General features: G+C 34.4%; 1 protein-coding gene across 1 annotated transcript in view; it reads left to right on the plus strand.

Annotated features, from left to right (window-relative positions):
- The window catches only part of LOC136037575 (uncharacterized), a 258613-nt gene that overhangs the window by 60423 nt on the left and 177290 nt on the right, over positions 1 to 20900 (plus strand). The window lies entirely within an intron of this gene.

Below are 20900 nucleotides of genomic sequence, written 5' to 3' on the forward strand. Positions count from 1 at the left end.
AAAAATTGTGCTTTATTCTCATTGGCTGACGGCTATGACTTTTTCGCAAGCCAATCACATTACTCACTAAGCATATGTTATAAAAGAAGCCAAGTAACCCCTATTTTTCAAGACCTGATTGGTTATTTTGTCTTTATGTATGAAACTCAAAGTATGTAAAATACGAGAAGTTTTTAGTCAGAATTTTTATGATATGTTGTTTTTCTGTTTCTCCACGACAGTGCAATTTCATCAAGTGTTCATTGACTACCATTGCATCAAAGCATGTAGGCTAAGTAGCTTCATTCTGAAAAGGATTTAATTCTGTTGCTCTGGGCACACGTGCTTTATAGGTTTCTATGTTTTCTTGGTGCCCCTATGTTTAGTAATCCCACTTTGATCATATAACTATAACTGCTTTAGTTTATCTGCTGATGATGATCATTGTTAATTTAATCGAAATATCCAAAGAGTTTATAGCGACTTTCACTGTCTAATAAAAGGATTTCAACGTATCTAGGATCTAAGATGAAAATGATCTAGTAAACATATCGAACTTTTATATGTTCGTCACAGAAAGTCATTGTGGTCTACGAAAATACCTACAAAAGTGTTTTGATAAGCAGAATAAATTTTGCAGGAAACTAAATCCGTAAATTATGTAAATTATAATTATAATTATTAAATTATAAATTAAATTATAATTATAATTATAATTATGTAAATTATGTAACTAAATCTGTTCAGAGTTTTTGCTGTTACTAACAAAAAGTTAATTAAACTAAAGTTTTTCTAGGTATTAAAAACAAGCTTTCATATCAAAAGCTCCAATTTCTAAATATAAGTACGAGCACCTAACCTTAAAAAAACAGAACCTTTCAAGAATTCTGAAAGCCAATGCCAAATTATAGATTTACTCCTGTTCGCTCCAAATGAAAAATCAAGGAAATAATGTAAACAAAAATAAAGAAAACAGTAAAAACGAAACAGAATATGATTAGAAAAAATGTATTACCTAAAAAAACAATGAGCATTTACTACGAGCTAACAATTAATAATCCTACTGTTGATTCAAATTTTTTTTTTTTCATAATTTTCAATCAAACGTGGCAAAATTACAACATGAATCACAAGCACCCACATAACCTACACAATGTAGTACACTATTTACTTAGAGAGAAACTCAACAGGGACCTAACTAGTCGGAAATAAGTCGGCCTAAACGGAGCGAAATCTGCCATATGCGCCAAGACTACTACACTGAATGCTCTTACCAAAATTATAACTACTAAATATACATTGGACCAGTTAGTAACCGTGCCACGAAAGTTTAAATAAGCTAGAAACATCGGTAAACAAACCAAGAATATAATAATGTAACATTACTTATTTGAAATACCTCTGACTCTAATTTATATAGCCTCTAATAACCTCTTGTTCTCCAACAGTCTCTTATTAGGCTCTAATTTAAAATACCCTCTAATAACCTCAAATAATCTCCAAGAGGCAATATAATCTCTTACTTTGTGGAACGAGCTTCATTTTGCTACATAGAATTCGTTATTATATAGGTTTAGAAAGCCTCTTCTATTTGATAGAAGCTAATTTCAAGTATGAAAACTTAATATAAAAAACCACACCTTCTTTTATTAGTAGTAAAGAGCATCATTTGAACTTCACCCGAAATTATAACCTCAGTTATATTAACCCGAAGTAAAGGCTACAAAGTTGTCTGCCCTTTACTGAAAACGGAAGGCGTTTCAAAATTTGCACTCGTGTATTATCTTCAATTTATTGTCTTAAATTTTCTACGTCGTAATGACAGCTAAATTATACTGTGATATTAGGCTACTTGAGCCAATAAAGATTTTTTTTTGATTAAATTGATTTTGTTGATTTTGTTGGTCAGTGTTAAAATTAGGAACGCTCATACGTCTGTGCTTCCCTCCTGAATCTAAGCTTGTGAGTTTTTCTTACTGTGGTAATATCCATTCCGAAATAGGCATCATGAAAATGATCCTTCAGACCTGTGCCAAAGTTCATATTATATCCTTTTCTTTGTGTCTATTTAATTTTCCTTCGACCTTTCCTTTGGACTGATACAAATATAATATTCTAAGGAACTGTGAATAAACCAAGTAATGTACTATTTACACGTGGTAAATCTATTTGAGAAATTCTCGGAAAGAGAGGGAAAACGTAAAAGCTCTAATTCGTAAATTTCTTTGACTAAGTTGGGTTGTTGGGTTGTAAATTTTTTAGGTTGTAATTTGTTGGGGTTGTAAATGCTAATTTGGGTTGTAAATTTGTAAATTTGAAGTTGGGTTCTAGATGATTTTCCTAGGTTGTTTCCTTAAGAAGAACTTTGATTGCTGTTCATAGAACTATAAGACTCGTTTGGTCCTGAGATTCAGTTATTTTTCTGTTAAAAATTTTTTTTAAACTTTCACCAGACTGATGAAAAAATATTTCAATTTTGGTTGTTAAACAAACACAATTTGAAATATATACTTCAAAATATAAAAAATATAATTCATAGGCAGCGCATTTGCTTCTTTTTTGTTTTCCCCAGACCAATTCGAATGGTACGAGTGGTCTTAAAAACTTAAGAGGAGACCCATTTGATTGGAATTTCAGGTATCCTGATTAAGAATTGAGAGTTATTAGAGGACAACCAGCCACTCCCAAGCCATTTTTTCTTAGCATAGTTGAAACGCCCAGTAACTATTGGCCTACGGGTGTCATGCCCCTCTGACAGGGGATATTAATTGTGCAAGTCGACCATTGTTTACATTTAAGGTGTCATTAGTGGGGGGCATGTTTGAACCTAAAAGTATGAAAAAGCTGAGAGCATTAAGGTAAAACTTTTAGGGCATGCTATGGATGACGTTAATTTAGCTGTTCATCCAGGTTTACCAAAAGGTGCATCTGCAATATCCCAGGACGGGCTAAGGATGGGTTGTTAGTTTGAAATTTCCAAGGAATGTTCAGCAGGATTTTATTTACATCTATGTCGTCCGAAAAGTGTATGTACATACACTTAGGAACTTACTGTATATCTTAGGAACTGCTAAGTGTATTGTTGAAGCTTTCGAAGTGTCATTTTTGTAAGTGATATGGGCTAAAAATTAATTAATTCAATAATCAAACAGTTCGTGGTAACGAACTGTAGTAAGGAGCGACCCGGCTCAATAGTAACCAAACTCTAAAAAATGGAATTTTGATGCCAATAGTTACATCTAAAAAATCGCATTTTAATGCTGATTTTAAATATATCAATTTCATCAAGATTAGTCTTGCCCGTCAAAAGTTACGAGCCTGAGAAAATTTGCCTCATTTTAGAAAATAGGGGGAAATACCCCCTAAAAGTCATACAATCTTAACGAAAATCACACCATCAGATTCAGCGTATCAGAGAACCCTTTTGTAGAAGTTTCAAGCCCTTATCGACAAAAATGTGGAATTTCGCATTTTTTGCCAGAAGACAAATTACGGATGCGTGTTTATTTGTTGTTTTGTTTGTTTTTTTTTTCCCCAGGGGTGATCGTATCGACTCAGTGGTCCTAGGATGTCACGAAAAGGCTAATTCTAACGGAAATTAAAAGTTCTAGTGCCCTTTTTAAGTGACCCAAAAAATTGGAGGGCACCTAGGCCCCCTCCCACGCTCATATTTTCCCCAAAGTCACCGGATCTAAATTCTGAGATAGCCATTTTATTCACCATAATCGAAAAACCTAATAACTATGTCTTTGGGGACGACTTACTCCCCCGCAGTCCCCGTGGGAGGGGCTGCAAGTTACAAACTTTGACCTGTGTTTACATATAGTAATGGCTACTGGGAAGTGTACAGACGTTTTCAGGGGGATTTTTTTGGTTGGGGGGGGGGGGGGGGCGATTGGAGGGGGGGGTTACGTGGGAGGATCTTTCCACGGAGGAACTTCTCATGGGGGAAGAGACTTTCAATGGAGGGGGCGTAGGATTTTCTAGCAGTATTTAAAAAAACAATGAAAAAATAAATATGAAAAGTTGTTTCTACTGAAAGTGAGGAGCAGCATTAATACTTAAAACGAACAGAAATTATTACGCATATGAGGGGTTTATCTCCTCGTAATACCTCGCTCTTTACGCTAAGTTATTTTTAGTAATTTCAACTATTTATTCTACGGCCTTTGTGATTCAGGGGTCATTCTTAAGGAATTGGGACAAAATTTAAGCTTTAGTGTAAAGAACGAGGTATCGACGAGGGGTGAGCCCCCTCATATATGCAATAAAACATACGAATATAGAAGTTCGCTACGTAAGTTAATTCGTAAGTTACGTATATTTTTTACTTATGAAAATTTTAGTAAAAAATTAAGTTATAGTTGCCTTTTTATGTAATCAAAAATTTGGAGGGCAACTATGTCTCCTCTCTCGCTCCTTTTTTCTCAAAATCTTCCAACTATAACTATGAAAAACCCATTTAGCCCCAAAAAATGAATATGCAAATTTCGTTTTAATTATTTATGCGCGGAGAGCCAAGATAAAAAAAATGCATTAATTTAAAAACGTCCAGAAAGTAAACAAAAAAACAAGGTTTTTTAAATGAAAGTAAGGAGCGACATTAAAACTTAAAACGAACAGAAATTACTCCGTATATGAAAGGGGCTTTTCGTCCTCAACGCCTGAGGACGGCGTTGAGGACGAAAAGCCCCTTTCATATACGGAGTAATTTCTGTTCGTTTTAAGTTTTAATGTCGCTCCTTACTTTCATTTAAAAAAAACTTGTTTTTTTTGTTTAATTAAATAAAAAGTCACGATGTGCATCTATATGGTCAAAAGGATGCATCTGTATTGTGTAAGAAACAGCTAAAGATAATAAGAAGAAACTCTCAAAGAACATTTAGGGAAATGTTGAACTAAATCAAAAGATACTATGTGCATACAGGCTGTTAAAAAGGTGTATCCATACTGTCTTAGAAACGGCTAAGGGTATCAATTTAAAACTTTCAAGAAATATTGAGGAGGATATTGAATCAAAAGACACAATCTCTACTCGGGTTGTCAAAAAATACTGTGTGACACATGTCAGGAATACCTAAGGATGTTAATTTTGAACTTTCAGGTAATATAGAGGGAGACGATGAACTAAATTGAAAGACACTGTGTGCAATCATTTTGTTATAAGTACACATCTTCAATATCTTAGGAAAAGCATATGATATTTCACTAAATCTTTCAGGGGATACTGAATTGCACTAAAAGACATTATTAGCATCCAGGGTGGGCAATATCTCAGGAACGTCTAAGGGTATTAAGTTGAAAGTTTCATGGAATATTGAGAACGATGTTGAAATAAATAAAAAAAAAACTATGTGAATAAGGATTACCAATAAAGTACATGTATAATATTTCAGGAACAGTTAAGTGTTTTAATGTGAAACTTTCAGGGAATGTTGAAGGGAGTGTTGAAATGAATCAAAAGACACCATGTACTGTTAATTTATCAAAACGATAACAACAATAGCGATAAACAATTTTATTATCAAACGCCTTACTCAGTAATGTGGATCGGCTGCAGTTCTTGTCATAATAAAATATAAGGCACTAAATACATAAGAATCACAGGTATAGCCATCGTCAAACAAATTTATGCGTTGATTTGAAATATCACAGAGCAAAACTACAACCTAAGATGTTGGAATATCCAACTATCTGTAAAAAAAAAAAAAAAAAAAAAAAAAACCTCCAAGTTTTACTTAAAGAAAACGAACTTTAAAGACAAACCAAATAAAAAGAATTATGAACTAAAGAAAATAAATATGTAAAATTATTGACGAGTGAGCGCAGTATTAAAAATCTTGACGAACAAGGGAACATAACTACTTGCGTAACGCATATCCGTGCTGCAGCGGCTGAATCCTTTGTACCGGTTGAGCTGCTTGTCTGAGAGCCGTTGGCACAAAGGGAGATGCTCAGGGGAGAGAATATCACGAAACCGCAGATTTGCCGGAATACCAGCACAAAATTTGAAACACAATTCATCAAGGTGTGTTGAAAGAGTTGTAAGGGAAAATTGTTTTAAAAGGGAGCAATAAGGGACTTTGGAAGGTTTAAACAGAACAGCTCGGTATTGGATCTTTTCCAGGCGGTCCTTCTGGTCCGAAGTCAGGCCGTAATGTCAAACGGGACAAGCATATTTTAAAAGCGGCCTCATAAATGTAAGAAAATTAGGCAGAAGGAGGGGGGTTGGGACACCATGACGAGCAAGGAGTTTTAAAGAAAGGATACCCAGGTTTGCTCGTTTGATCATATTCTGTGTCTGGTCTTCCCACTTTAAAAAGGGCATCTGTGATATATCAGGTGGAGGTAAGGAAATAAATTACAGGTTAAAGAACCCAGCTGTAACTTTGCGGTAGCAATAGATGGCTTTATCAAACAGATATTAAATTTGACTTCGGGGGGATGGGGTACCGAGGGGAGTTTATCAAGGAAATAAAAATTTGAAGGAACATGTGTTTGAATCTCAGTTTGAATTTATTCCGTTATCTTCATCTGCTTAAATTTTCAGGCAACGAAGACATCTCTATTAAAGTCTCAGATCAAAGGGTACCTCAACCGTAATCAGATGTGGTTGCATTGACCCTCTTGTCTCATTTTATTTTTAGACAGCAAAATAACTCTTTTTGAAAAACAAGCTCCAAATCCATTTATTCAAACAAACGAACGGTTTGGACAAAATAGAACAGCCCTATAGCCCTAGAGAATGCTCAATCCTATAGATTCTCAATCCGTTTATCGGAATAAATCAAACACTCTATATTACAACTACTATTAAGTTTTGTGGCAAAATTCTGTAGAAGGTATAAATAACAAACCAAAATTTTGGTTTAAAAAAAATCTGCAAATATTCCTTTTATCAGCATATATATATATATATATATATATATATATATATATATATATATATATATATATATATATATATATATATATAAGAAAAAACTTTAATCCTAAAAGATAATTTTCGATGAAAAGTAAAGTGTTATATTAAAACAAAGAGGAGCAGAAATAAAATCAAATTTATAGTTAAAACTCAAAACCAACAGAAATCCCTATCAATGAATAAATGAGACTCAAAACAAATACAAGTTACAATGAGCAATCAGGTCAAACTTATAATGAACAGAAATTTTCATTAGCACCATTTTGGACGGCTCCATCTAAGCTCTTTAAAGGTCATAGTATCTTTCGTGCCTTACTAAACACAAAATGTTAGAATGTCATAAAGTACAAAATTGACGAAACTTCCGGGAATGTACATCATTTTACATTTAACAGTACATTATTAGTTTGTTATTAGTATTAGTTCATTATTATTAGCCCATTATTAGTTTTTTTTTTCAGTAATCTTGGTTGTATGTTGATTTTGTTTCTTTTTTCGTTGATATTTTGACAATTAGATACACACAGCTAAAAACAAATTTTTTTTTAGTAAAACGCAAAGGATGTTCTGGCCCTTAGGGGGCTTAAAGAACGTTAGCTCTTTTTTGTATGCGGTAATTTCTGTTGGTTTCAATTATTAGATTGTCCATTGCAATTTCTGTTGGTTTGGAAACTTTTTGTTTGAATTTATTTATGTTCGTCTTTAGTTTAAAGTATCTCTTTACTTTTCTTTGAAATACTTTTTGGAACTATATTTTTTAAATTAAGCTAAAAAAAGTGAATCGTCACGGTGATATGGTATTTACACGCAGTAAATGTATTCGAGGATTTCCAGAAAATGAGGACACTTCTTTGACAAGGTTCAGTTGTTTTTCCTAAAAGGAACGTTGATTGTTATTCCAAGAACTTTAAGATTCAATGCTTTCTGGAATTTTTGGGAACATATTGTTATTGGAAAGAAATTTACATGGTAACCACAATTGTTTGCAGGAAATTTCATGTTTTGTTTTAGAATCTCTTCCGCAGTACTTCCAAAGGGGTTAAGTTTCAATACATATGTTTTACAGGAGGGTGAACATATTGTTATTGGAAAGAAATTTACATGGTAACCACAATTGTTTGCAGGAAATTTCATGTTTTGTTTTAGAATCTCTTCCGCAGTACTTCCAAAGGGGTTAAGTTTCAATACATATGTTTTACAGGAGGGTGAACATAATGAACGAAGACTCTTGGTGTTTTCAAACAGTTCGTGGTAACGAACTGTAGTAAGGAGCGACCCGGCTCAATAGTAACCGGAAGTCTAAAAAATGGGATTATGATACCAATAGTTCCATCAAAAGAATTGCATTTTAATGCTGACTTTAAATATATAAGTTTCATCAAGATCAGTTATACCCATCAAAAGTTACGAGCCTGAGAAAATTTGTTTCATTTTAGAAAATAGGGGGAAACACCCCCTAAAAGTCATATAATCTTAACGAAAATAGCACCATTAGATTCGGCGTATCAGAGAACCTTATTGTAGAAGTTTCAAGCTCCTATCTACAAAAATGTGGAATTTCGCATTTTTTGCCAGAAGACAGATCACGGATGTGTGTTTGTTTGTTTTTTTGTTTGTTTGTTATTTTGTTTTTTTCCCAGGGGTGATCGTATCGACTAAGTGGTCCTAGAATGTCGTGAGATGGCTCATTTTATCGGAAATTAAAAGCTCTAGTTCCCTTTTTAAGTGACCAAAAAAATTGGAGGGCACCTAGACCCCCTCCCACGCTCATTTTTTCCCAAAAGTCATCGGATCAAAATTCTGCGAGAGCCATTTTATTCACCATAGTCCAAAAACCTAGTAACCATGTCTTTAGGGACGACTTACTCCCCCGCAGTCCCCGTGGGAGGGGTTGCAAGTTACAAACTTTGACCTGTGTTTACATATAGTAATGGTTACTGGGAAGTGTACAGACGTTTTCAGGGGGATTTTTCGGTGTAGGTGGGAGAGTTGAGGGGGAAGGTTACGTGAGAGGATATTTCCATGGAGAAACTTCTCATGGGGGAAGATAATTTCAATGAAGGGGGCGCAGGATTTTCTAGCATTATTTGAAAAAACAAAGAAAAAATAGATATGAAAAGTTTTTTCTACTGAAAGTAAGGAGCACCATTAAAACTTAAAACGAGCAAAAATTATTACGCATGTGAAGGGTTTACCTCCTCGTTATACCTCACTCTTTACGTTGAAGTATTTTAGTAATTTCAACTATTTATTCTACGGTTTTCGTGATTCAGAGCTCATTCTTAAGGAATTGGGACAAAATTTAAGCTTTAAGGTAAAGAGCGTGTTTTTTTGGGACAAAAAAACATAAGACGTTTTCATACACAATCAAAACGTTCGTAAAAAAATAAAATTTGTAGTTGCTTTTTTAAGTAATCAAAAAATTGGAGGGCAACCAGACCTCCTCCCTCGCTCCTTTTTTCTCAAAATCTTCCGATTAATTGCAATTAATTAATATGTAGATTTTGTTTTAATTATTTATGGGCGGAGAGCCAAGATCAAAACATGCATTAATTCAAAAACGTCCAGAAATTAAATAAAAAAAACAAGTTTTTTTAAATGAAAGTAAGGAGCAACATTAAAGCGAACAGAAATTACTCCATATAGGAAAGGGGCTTTTCCTCCTCAACGCCCCGCTCTTTACGCTAAAGTTTGACTCTTTCTCTTAACTCTATTTTTAAAACAGTAAGAAACTTTAGCGTAAAGAGCGGGGCGTTGAGGAGGCATTGAAGTTTGACTCTTTCTCTTAACTCTATTTTTAAAACAACAAGAACCTTTAGCATAAAGAGCGGGACGCTGAGGAGGAAAAGCCCCTTTCATATACGGAGTAATTTCTGTTCGTTTTAAGTTTTAATGTTGCTCCTTACTTTCATTTAAAAAAACTTGTTTTTTTTTATTTAATTGATTATATAATAATGACTTTTTTTCTGTATTATTCAATGCGTTCTTACCGCTGCGCTATCAAATCTTCTATAACTGTGTTTTTTTATAGTTTTTCTATGCCTGATCACCAGTTTATGTGATTTATTTTTATTTATGCAAGAGGGAGCATATAAAAATTCTAAATCTTAGTCCAAATGTCCAAAAGGTTTATCTAATGGCTTTTCCATCAGAATAACTCAATGTAGAAACCCGTTGTTTCGAGAAGCTGCAGGAACAGAATCCCTGGGAAAAAAAAAATCCATTTTCCATCAGAATGACTCAATATAAGAACCCCTTGTTTTGAGAAGCTGCAGGAACAGAATCCCTGGAAAAAAACCCTTATCCATCAGAATAACTCAATATAGAAACCCCTTGTTTCGAGAAGCTGCAGAAACAGAATCCCTGGGAAAAAAATCCCTTTTCCATCAGAATAACTTAATGTAGTTCAGAAAGCCTTGTTTAAAAAAGCTGTAGGAACAGAATCCCTGGGAAAAAGAATCACTTTTCCATCAGAATAATTCAATATAAAAAACCGTTGTTTCGAAAAGCTGCAGGAACAGAATCCCTGGGGAAAATGTAGGGTTAGCGGTGGGGTCAAACAAAACGTAATTGTAATTCAAAGACTGTGAACTAACTCTAGAAAGAGAAACTGTCAAAGAAAAAAATCGAAGCATGTGTATTTCAAGCAAAGCACAACTGCTGTTAGTTTTTATGGAAAATCGGGCGTTTTGGAGCATTTTTCTCCTTTTAATCTGAACAGTCTGCAAGATCCACTTGGTAACCATTTGGACATTCTTTTGCCTTAAAAGGTTTTTAAATACTTAGCATATTGAAAGATATAAAGTCAAAGGGTGATATTCTTTATTGCTTTCTTGGGATTTCGTAGGCATAGTACATATTGAGATATTTTTGCTTAGCCCCAGAAAGAAACGTATTTTGAGAAAATTAGTCCTTGAGAGTTATTTCTTTACCCCCATTAAAAATATGCCTCTCGGGCTTTAAATAATCTTCCAATATGAGTGGATTGCAGTAATTTGGTTAAATACATCATTTTGTGATCCTCACACTACTCTTCGTGCTAATTAATAGAGGGATTTGTCGCTTTGAATTTTGGAAGTGTCGTTATCAAGTAATTATTCAAACCATGTTCAAGTTCCTTTATTGTAAAAACGATAGTCAGAGAATTCAAAGACTAATTTCTAACAAATACAGAGGGTTCACTGGGTACCCAAAAGAAAAATACGGGAATAAAATATCATTAAAAATAAAAAGAATCGTGCCAATTGCAAAAAAACTGGAGAAGTTCCAGCCCTTTTTTAATCTATTAAAATGTTTTGGCTCATTTAACTTTCCTAATGTGAGGCTCAGATTCTGCATCAACCCTGTCGTGCCTGGAAAACGAAAACGTCAAGGGGGGGGGGGTAATTTAAATGGGGGGGGGGTAATCTTAAAGCCTGTAGAAAGAGATTATTTGATGTGTGTACAATGCAGTAAGTGATAGTTAGATCAGTGGATTAATAGAGTGATTTTTAAAAGAAAGTTTTGAATGTGTTGTCCTTTCATATTTTTCCTTGAAGGATAGAAAATGTAGAGATAGACCTGTGCTAAAACGAAGAAAAAGGGCTTCCAACCCTTGGCAGCCCTTGGAAGCTTGGAACCACATGAGAGTACAAGCATCCCATTACTAATTAATTTCTGTCTATTAGATGCACCTGTAATTCACCGTGTTATTAATTTTCTAAAGTGACCTAGACAGGTTAAGTTACATAGTAGATTTTACATAACGTTGACTTTAGATATTTTATTGCGTAAATGATTACGTATAGAAGTTTTATCCTGGAATAAGTAATCTAATGTATTAAGGCTTTTGTACATAAAACTTGTATTAATGAAAACAAATTTCCAAGTATTATTAAAACAGAGAAAAAACCATTAAAACACAACAAATGAGAAAAAAAACGTGAAAAAGCTTATAAAGATAAAATATATGCAAAAAGAACCATGAATTAAAGAAAGGTGAAAATCAGCATGTGGAAGTGGTCCTAAATAATTATCATAAGCAGCCCAATAGGGCTCCCTAAGTAAAGAGCGATATTTCAAAGAAAGTTAGGCTTGTTCTAAATTTTTGAACTTAGAATTTTAGACAAATTTTGTAAGATGTGTTTTAGGTTTGTCGTAAGACATTCCAGGGAAATACCCTAGCCCTTGCAAATGAAACTGTCGTGTGAATAATTTCAAATAAAAAAGTATAAATAAATTGCATTATAAAAGTGAAAATATTATACCCTTCTTTAATTTGGATCGCCAAGAAATTTAATCTAGATATTAGATTTAATTCTAGCATTCCACAAACATCTTCTTTCTTATGCAAATAAACAAGATATGTATACGTCATATTATGGTTATACCTTAGATCTAGATCCTCCTGGGCCAACAGCGGCGCATAGGGCGTCGATAAAGCTTCTCCATTCACCACGAGGCTCCGTGGCTGCATTGATATCTTCCCATTGTGGAGCGAGGGAAATAATGGCCTCTTTCGTGTCCCGATCATACTGCCTCCGCAGTGTGTGTTTTTGTCGGCCTCGTCTTCGTCTTCCTTAAGGCTGCCACTGATACAATCTTGTGGGCAGTCTGTCTTCGGGCATGCGTAGAACATGATTCAAATATTTCCATATTCGTTTCTTCATAACTTTGGTCACTATGGGCTGGTTTGTTTTCAGCCGGATTTCCCTATTGGTAATTTTCTGATGCCATCTGATTTTGAAGATCTTCGAAGGCAAATGTTTTCAAATCCAAGGATACGTTTCTCAAGTTGTTGGTTGAGTTTACAACATTCACTGGTGAACATCAATATAGACAACACATTGCTGTTGAAGAGGTGCAATTTTAAACGAAGTGAGTACTTTTTACTTCTCCCAGTTGGTGTTAGTCTGTTGAAGGCGCAATCCTTTTCTTGATTTCAAATGTTACATCGTCAGTATTTTCGATCCATATTCCTAAATATTTAAATTCTTGGACGTGTTCAACAGTTTTATCGAAGCATTGAAGAGCTAGGGGGAGCCAGATGTGGAATACTTTTTGATTTATTGACGTTGATCGACAATCAAATCTCTCGGGCTTTTTCTGAGATTTCATCAAATAGCAGCTGTAATCGATCTTTGGCGTCTTCTAGCAGTACTATATCATCTGCAAAGTCAAGATCTGCGAGTTGCTTGCTGTTGACGTTTACTCCATAGCCAGTAGACTGTCTGAGTACAAAGTCCATAACTATTGTAAATAAAAGTAGTGATAATACACATCCTTGCTTGACACCAGTCATGATTTTGAAGTATCTTGTAACTCCATTTTTTTTTGAACACAGCATTCTGTTTCTTTGTACCGGGCGATAATCAGTTCTACTATCTTGGGGGGTATTCTATAGTATTTGAGGATTTTCCATAAGATTTCTCGGTCAACCGAGTCAAAGGCCTTTTCTAGGTCGATGAAAAGAAGATACAGCTTTTTATTCCATTCCTTTGAGGCTTCAACCAGCGTTTTTAGTGTGAAAATTAGGCCTGCACATGATCTTCCAGGTCGGAAGCCGTGTTGTTCATCACGGAGATTTTGGTCCAGTTTCTACTTTAGGTGTTGTAGTATAATAATCGACATGAGTTTACTAGGTATCGACATTATGTTAATACCTCTCCAGTTGCCACAAACAAGCGCATCACATTTTTTGAAGAGCTTAATAACGGTTCCTTTCGTCCAGTCACTGGGCACTTTCTGGTCGCTGCATATCTGAGTCAGCAGCTCAACCAAACTATCATGCAGTCGCAGACTGAAGTTCCCAGCATTCTCAGATGTAATGCCATCTACTCAAGGCATTCTTTCGTTCTTCAGTTTTCTGACGGCGGCTATGATTTCTTCTGGAGACGGTGGTTCTTCATTTACATCAAGAATCATAAATGGAGTGTCAGGAATTATATCTTGGTCATTTATTCTCGGTCTATTTAGTAGGTTCTCGAAGTGGGTTGCTCACCTCTCAAAGGGTCTGTCAAAAGCACTCTAGTCTCATCCTTTACTAGATTAGTACTGTTAGGCTATTCTGGTTATAAGTGCTAATTAATAAACTTCAGAAGAAGCATGACTATATTGCACAATTTTGAACTGATCTTTCAGAGTAGATGTATTCCTCCATGTCTGACAAACTCTTTGCCCACCTCTACCCTATATCCTCCTAAAACTGCAATCACAAGAGCCAATCAAATCAAAACGACAATTGTGAATTCTAGTTCATGGTTGGAAGTGATGGAACTGAAGGTTGGGGAGTAAGAAGGCCCATTAATTAGTTTTTTGACTGGGGTTTCCTTGCGGCAAAATATGATGAGAAATTTAAAGTCAAGATAATTATTCCAATGAGAAAGAATTAGACACGCAAACATTATGACTCTGGAAGCCAATTCCACAAAATACCCTAAGTTTGATATTAACAACGAACAGTAACTAAATGAAAAATTCAAGTTTTTTCAGAGGATAAGAAATTACCCTGTATATAAAGAGGCCATATCACCCTTCAACGTCAATTTCAGTCTTTATGCTAAAGTTTGACTTCTTTCAGTAAATGCTTCAATAATGAATGCTCTAATAGAAGACCAATAAAATAAAGTTTTTTTTTGCAAAATGCATCTAGAATGGAAGTCTTTTTCATTGGCATTTACGTTAAACACAGCATTTTTAGTTTAAGTGTTTTCAAAGACAATTGAAAAGAAAAAACATCTGCTATTACATCACTTGCTATCTTTTTGTATCCTAAAATATTTTTAGTTGGTAACTACTTGAGCTTTAGAGTAAAGGATAGGAGCTAGAGAATATTTTATCGTGATGGGTAATCTCTACATATACAAGATATCTTAAGCTTTTTTTTTTAGTTTTAATGTTGCGCTGTATAGAAATTTTTTTTATTTAATAATATTCATACTGAAGTCAAGATCTAATGTAAAGAGTTTAGGTTAAGGAGATGGTGGCTCCCTGATATTTTTGATACCACTGAACATAGTGTTAAAATGAGCAGATATTGGGTAAAAAAAACATTTCACAGAGTCTCAAGAATGGAAGAAGGGTCGATGCACATTTGATTTAAATAGTACATCTTTCAGCTCAACTGTTTTGAAAGGAATCCAGTTATTAAAAGACTTGAAATTATGAGTTTTCCGTACTTCGCACTCAAAAATGTAATCAGTAAGGCCTTAGTAAAATTGGTGTGAAAATGAGGAGGTTGAGGGGAGAAATCCCCATGAAGGAATTTTTTTTTTCATTTTCAGTTTTTTTCACTCCTTACTGTTAATGAAAAACGCACTTTTCGCAGAATCACTATAAAAAGCCTAAACTCATTTTTTACAAACATTTTGTTTTTAGAGTTTTGGTTAATATTGGCACATGTTAGTACTTACATTACAGTTTGTTACTATGAACTGTTCTTTTTTGCTCGAGCTTTTTATTTAACAATCTTTTTATTGTTACTCAGAATAGCATAAATCCAGCGCTGAACAAAATGAATTTTAAAACCGAATAGAATGTGTCCGCTTCAAATATCTTTCTCCAAATTGCTGTTTTCGTGATCAATTTCGTGTCAAACAGTTCGTGAAAATAAACTGTAAGTAAGGAACGACCCGGCTCAATAGTAACCGAAACTCCAAAAACGGAATTTTGAATAGATACATCAAAATAATAGGATTTGAATGCTGATTTTGAATATATAAGTCTCAAAAAGTTTAGTCCTGCCCATCAAAAGTTGCGAGCCTGAGAAAACTTGCCTTAGTTTTGAAAAAAGGGGAAACATTCCCTAAATGTCATAGAATCTTAATAAAAATCGTATCATCAAGTTCAGCGTATCAGAAGCCTTGTTGTAGAGATTTCGAGATCCTGTCTATAAAAATGTGGAATTTTGTGATTTGGGTGTGATTCTTAAGGAAATGGTATAAAATTTGAACTTTAGCGTAAAGAGCAAGATATTGACGAGGGGATGGACCCCCTCATATTACATATATGAGGGAATTTGCCTCCTCGTCAATACTTCGATCTTTATGCTAAAGTTTGAACTTTGTTAAATAATGACTGATATAAACAATAATATGTTTGTGTTATTTTTCGGCCTATGTTAACATTTAATTTTATCTTAAGCAGCTTCATAACTATGATTTTGGGCCATAGTGAGCCAAAGATATTGTATTTCTTCGGCTTATGGTTGTTATTAAATAGCTTAAAAAAAACAAACAAGTTTCTTCCAACTGAAAATAAGAAACAACATTAAAAATTAAAACGAATAGAAATTAATTACTCCCCCCGACACACATTTTCCCTAAAGTCACCGGATCAAAATTTTGAGATAGCCATTCTGTTCAACTTAGTCGAAAACCTAATAACTATGTCTTTGGGACAACTTCATCCCCCAGAATCCCCGGGGGAGGGGCTGCAAGTTATAAACTTTGACCATTGTTTACATACAGTAATGGTTATTATGAAGTGTAAAGACGTTTTCAGGGGAATTTTTCACGTTAAGGTGGGGTGGCTCGGGGGAGGAGGTTACGTGAGAGGATCTTTCCATGGAGAAATTAACCATGAGGGAAGAGAATTTCCATGAAGGGGGCGCAAAATTTTCTAGCATTATTAAAAAAAACAATGAGAAAATAAATAGTTTTTGCCTCAACTGGAATTAATGAGCAGCACTAAAACTTAAAATGAACAGAAAATATTACATATATAAAGGAGTTCGTCTCCTCCGCAATACCTTGCTCTTTACTCTAAAGTATTTTTAGTAATTTTTACTATTTATTCTACGGCCTTTCTTATTCAGGGGGTCATTCTTATAGAATTGGGACAACTTTCAAGCTCTAGTGTAAAGAGCAAGGTATTGACTAGGGGGCGAACCCCCTCATATACGTAATAAAAATAGACAAATATAGAAGTTCATTACTTAAGTTAATTTGTAAGTGACGTATATTTAGTACTAACAAAATTTTCGTAAAAGAAAATAAAAATTCTAGATGCATTTTTAAGTAATCAAAAACTGGATGGCAACTAGGCCTCCTTCCCGTCCCTTTGTTTTATCAAAATTGTCCGATCAAAACTACGAGAAAGCTATTTAGCAAAAAATTAATGTGCAAATTTCGTTTTAATTATTCATGTGCGGTAAGCCAAAATCAAAACATGCGTTAATTCAAAAACGTTCAGAAATTAAATAAAAAAAATAGTTTTTTTAACTGCAAGTAAGGAGCGACATTAAAACTTAAAACGAACAGAAATTTTTTTCGTTATATGAAAGGGGTTGTCCCCTCCTCAACACCTCGCTCTTTACGCTAAGGTTTTCTATTGTTTTAAAAAGTAGAGTTTTGACTAAGAGCCAAATTTTTGCGTAAAGAGCGAGGTGTTGAGGAGGGGACAACCCCTTTCATATACGGAATAATTTCTGTTCGTTTAACTTTTAACGTCACTCTTTACTTGCAGCTAAAAAAAAAAAATTATGTGATGTGGAACACCTGTTTTTCTTAACTTTTTAATGTTAAATGAGCGTTGGAAGAGATAAAATTTTGAATGTTTGAATAATCCCATAACCTGAACATTTATTGTCTCTTTAGCAAAATTACCCATACTATTTGTTTCGATTTGGACCCTCATTAGGAGTTCACCGGTCAATCAGTAGCATCCCATTAATGCTTATATCTACCATTGAAACAAGTTCTATCTACATTTTTCTTATAAATATAAAGTGTCTTTACATTGACATTAGACTTGGACGTTCTGCCAATATTATCCACACCAGAAGCCATCCCGGATAGAATGGTTAGTTAACTTAAGTCACTTCGTCCTCTATTTTTGCTAATAATTCTCATCATCTTCTTCAAATGGCCCAAAGGAGCAGTTTGTCGTAATGAACTCTACGTAAGGAGTGACTCGGCCCAATAGTAACCAAAATTGTGAATAAACGTCGTCGCTAAAGTTGACTTTTATCCCAATTCCTTGGGAACGACTCCTGAAACATGATGTCCATTTAATTAAACTAAAAAGCTTTTTAAAGTGATAAGAAACTTTAGCTTGAAGAGCAAGGTATTGAGGAGGAGGAAGCCTCCTTCATATAAGGAATAATTTCTGTTTGTTTTAAGTTTTGATGCTGCTCCTTTCTTTCAATGAATAAAAATTGTTTTTTCATTAAATTCTCTTCTAAGGCACACTTGTCTTAACACAACCTCACCTGAGGTCAACATATCTGCAAGTTCTCGCACCACTCTACTAAATTCTATTTCCCTTAGATCTTAAAAATTATCTTGATTCAAATGTTTAAAGTGATAGTGTGAACTGTTTAGTGATAGTGATACTGTTTAAAGTGAGAGAATACCTAATAGCACTGCTTGAATTTCTTTATCACTCCGCAATGAAAATTAATTGTCAACATTCAAAATAACTACTACTACTAACAACTCACAGTAGATCCAAGCTGCCTGAGGCCAACAGAGGTACGCAAGCTCCTGTTCCATCAAGTCTATTCAAAGCCACCCTCTTTACACCCTCCCAGGAAGTTGCCTTTTGCCATAAATCTTTCCTTGCGAGATCCTCCCAACCCAACCAAGAATGACCTGCTTTTAGTTTGGCAATAGACGGTTATCCAACAAGGAAAATCTTTGGAAATCTGTCATCCGTCATCCGGAAAACGTGCCCTAGCCACCTCAATCTTTCTCTCATTATCGCCCAAGACAGCGGGAGTTAACCACACTTTTTTTACAGCCTACTTTTTGAGATACGGTCATTCAGTCGGCTCCTCAAGACAATCCGCAGGCAATTTTTCTGGAAAACATCCAGAAAATCTTCCTCTGTTTTTCGGAGCGCCCATGCTTGACCACTTTCATCACTGTAGTTTCTAATATTTGAATTTTGGTTCTTAGACTTATCCGACTGGAGACTTCTAAGAACCCAGAGAAAAAGGTCGAGCACAAGAGGCAAAATCATGAAAGTAAAGTTGAGAAACCAACAAACAAATAATAAACGCTGCTGCCACTGTTATTAACAGCTCACTGCAGCACCAATCCAACCGAGGTCAACACACCTTTTATGCTTCTTCTTCACACCAATACATTCAACGCCTCAACCGTTTGAAGCACCCATGTTTTAGAACAATTTTTGACCACTGTCACTACAGTGGCTTCCAGTATTATATTCTTTGTTGTATCTCTCCTAGTTGTATAACCTCTTGTCAATATTCAATTGTTATCTATGCAATCAATTACAACCCATGTAATTGGATTATATGAAAACATAGCCGGCCAGTATAGCCTTGGTAAAACATAGCCGACAAACTTAGACTTGTGTTTGTGTAAAGTAGGAAAGACGTCAAAGAGGAACTTTCCCTCCAAAATTCCGAGATTTTTATTGTTTGGGGAACATTTTACTGTTGGGGAAATGTTTACTGTCTGTTATCATTCCCTATATTTCTTATTTAATTCCCTTTTTTTCTATTTTTAATTCGCTCCATATGTACATAAATCTATTGTACGGATGTCAATAGAAAATTGAAACACTAATCAGGGCTGTATCCACGATTTTTTCCCGGGAGGGGGTAAAAAAACTGAAGAGTGCTTCAAAAAATTTGTTTATATTCATTTTTGTTACGCTTTTACGAATGAGACAAACATTTGGGGAGGGGGAATTCAAACTCCTGAACCCGCTGGATACGGCCTTGACACCAACTAATGTTAATTCTAAGCATCAATAATAATGATTCATCGTAAATAGGATTCAGCTTCTATATAAAACTTAAATCGAGCCATCATGCGGAAGAGTTAATGACTTTCGTATTGCATGTTTTCCTTTTTGAACGAAAAAAAATCCAAATGTCGTTTTCCTTGATAAATCAGCTCAAGTGTTGCATGATCTAGATTTGTATCATACCCCTCTGTTGAAAAAGCTATCAAAATTGTGAATATGTTTGATTTTTACTAGATTTATGGTGTTGGTTCTAAAGTTTTTGCTTGGAAGTTTAAACTACTTATAAAATGTGTACAAAAAATAACTGATCGATGACAGAATTTTACTCGTCTGAAGATCAATCAAGGAAATTTACTGTTTGCATGATTAGAAAAATCAAAGTTGCAAAAAACTTTCGAAAAGACAAAAGTCTTCAGATTTTAAAGCTATTTTCTACCTTTTTTAAAGCTACAAATCTACATTAAATATTTTGTTTGCTATTTTTTTCTACCGTCCATTAAAATAATTCTTGAATACATCAGAATTTTTCTCAACTTCCGCTTACGAATCTCTTTTCCCGCGACAATACCCAACAGCCGTCAAATAAGCTCTCAAACCGTCAAATAAAAGTTCTATGTTCACTCCTTTTCTAATATTTTACAGAGATTTGACCTTGTTGCTTTCTTCAGTAGAACCAATGGCCTTTTATTTCTTGACTTCAAATGTCAAATAAGTTAGATTTCTTATGGAAGGGAATTTAAAAACTTTAAAAAATGCAAGTTTTTCTTATGTGGTGCCCCAGTGGAAAAGAAACAAAACATTTCTAGAGATCTTTAAAATTGTCACTTAATTTCAGTCCGAAAATCCTAGATACCGTTGAAATTGCCCAAAATGTCTGTTAGATCCTATCCAATTCCCAAAACCAAACTTCAGGGCTCAATCCTGTGTAAATATCTCAAGGTAATGCAAAGACGTATTAGTTCTTTTTCGATTGACCCAATGAACTTGTATCATTTAAATAAAAATTTATGTATAATTAATGGAAAGGCAAGACAAACTAGATTTTTCGTGGAAGGTAATCTTAGAACATTGAGGCAAAAAACAAAAACAAAATTTGACGCATTTTGACAAGCTACAGTTTGATTTCCCTTGTATTTCGCTTAAACTTGCAATAGATCATGTTCTACTTGCAACTTATTAGGAACAATCGCATTATTGTTAGGAACAATATTATTAGGAACAATAAAGTTTGTTTATTTTGTGTGAAATTTTGTGTTAAATAAATCTTATCTAATATTAAATCTTAACCTTTCCGAATTTA

This window comes from Artemia franciscana, chromosome 17, assembly GCF_032884065.1.
Source record: "Artemia franciscana chromosome 17, ASM3288406v1, whole genome shotgun sequence".
NCBI classification, from domain to species: domain Eukaryota; kingdom Metazoa; phylum Arthropoda; class Branchiopoda; order Anostraca; family Artemiidae; genus Artemia; species Artemia franciscana.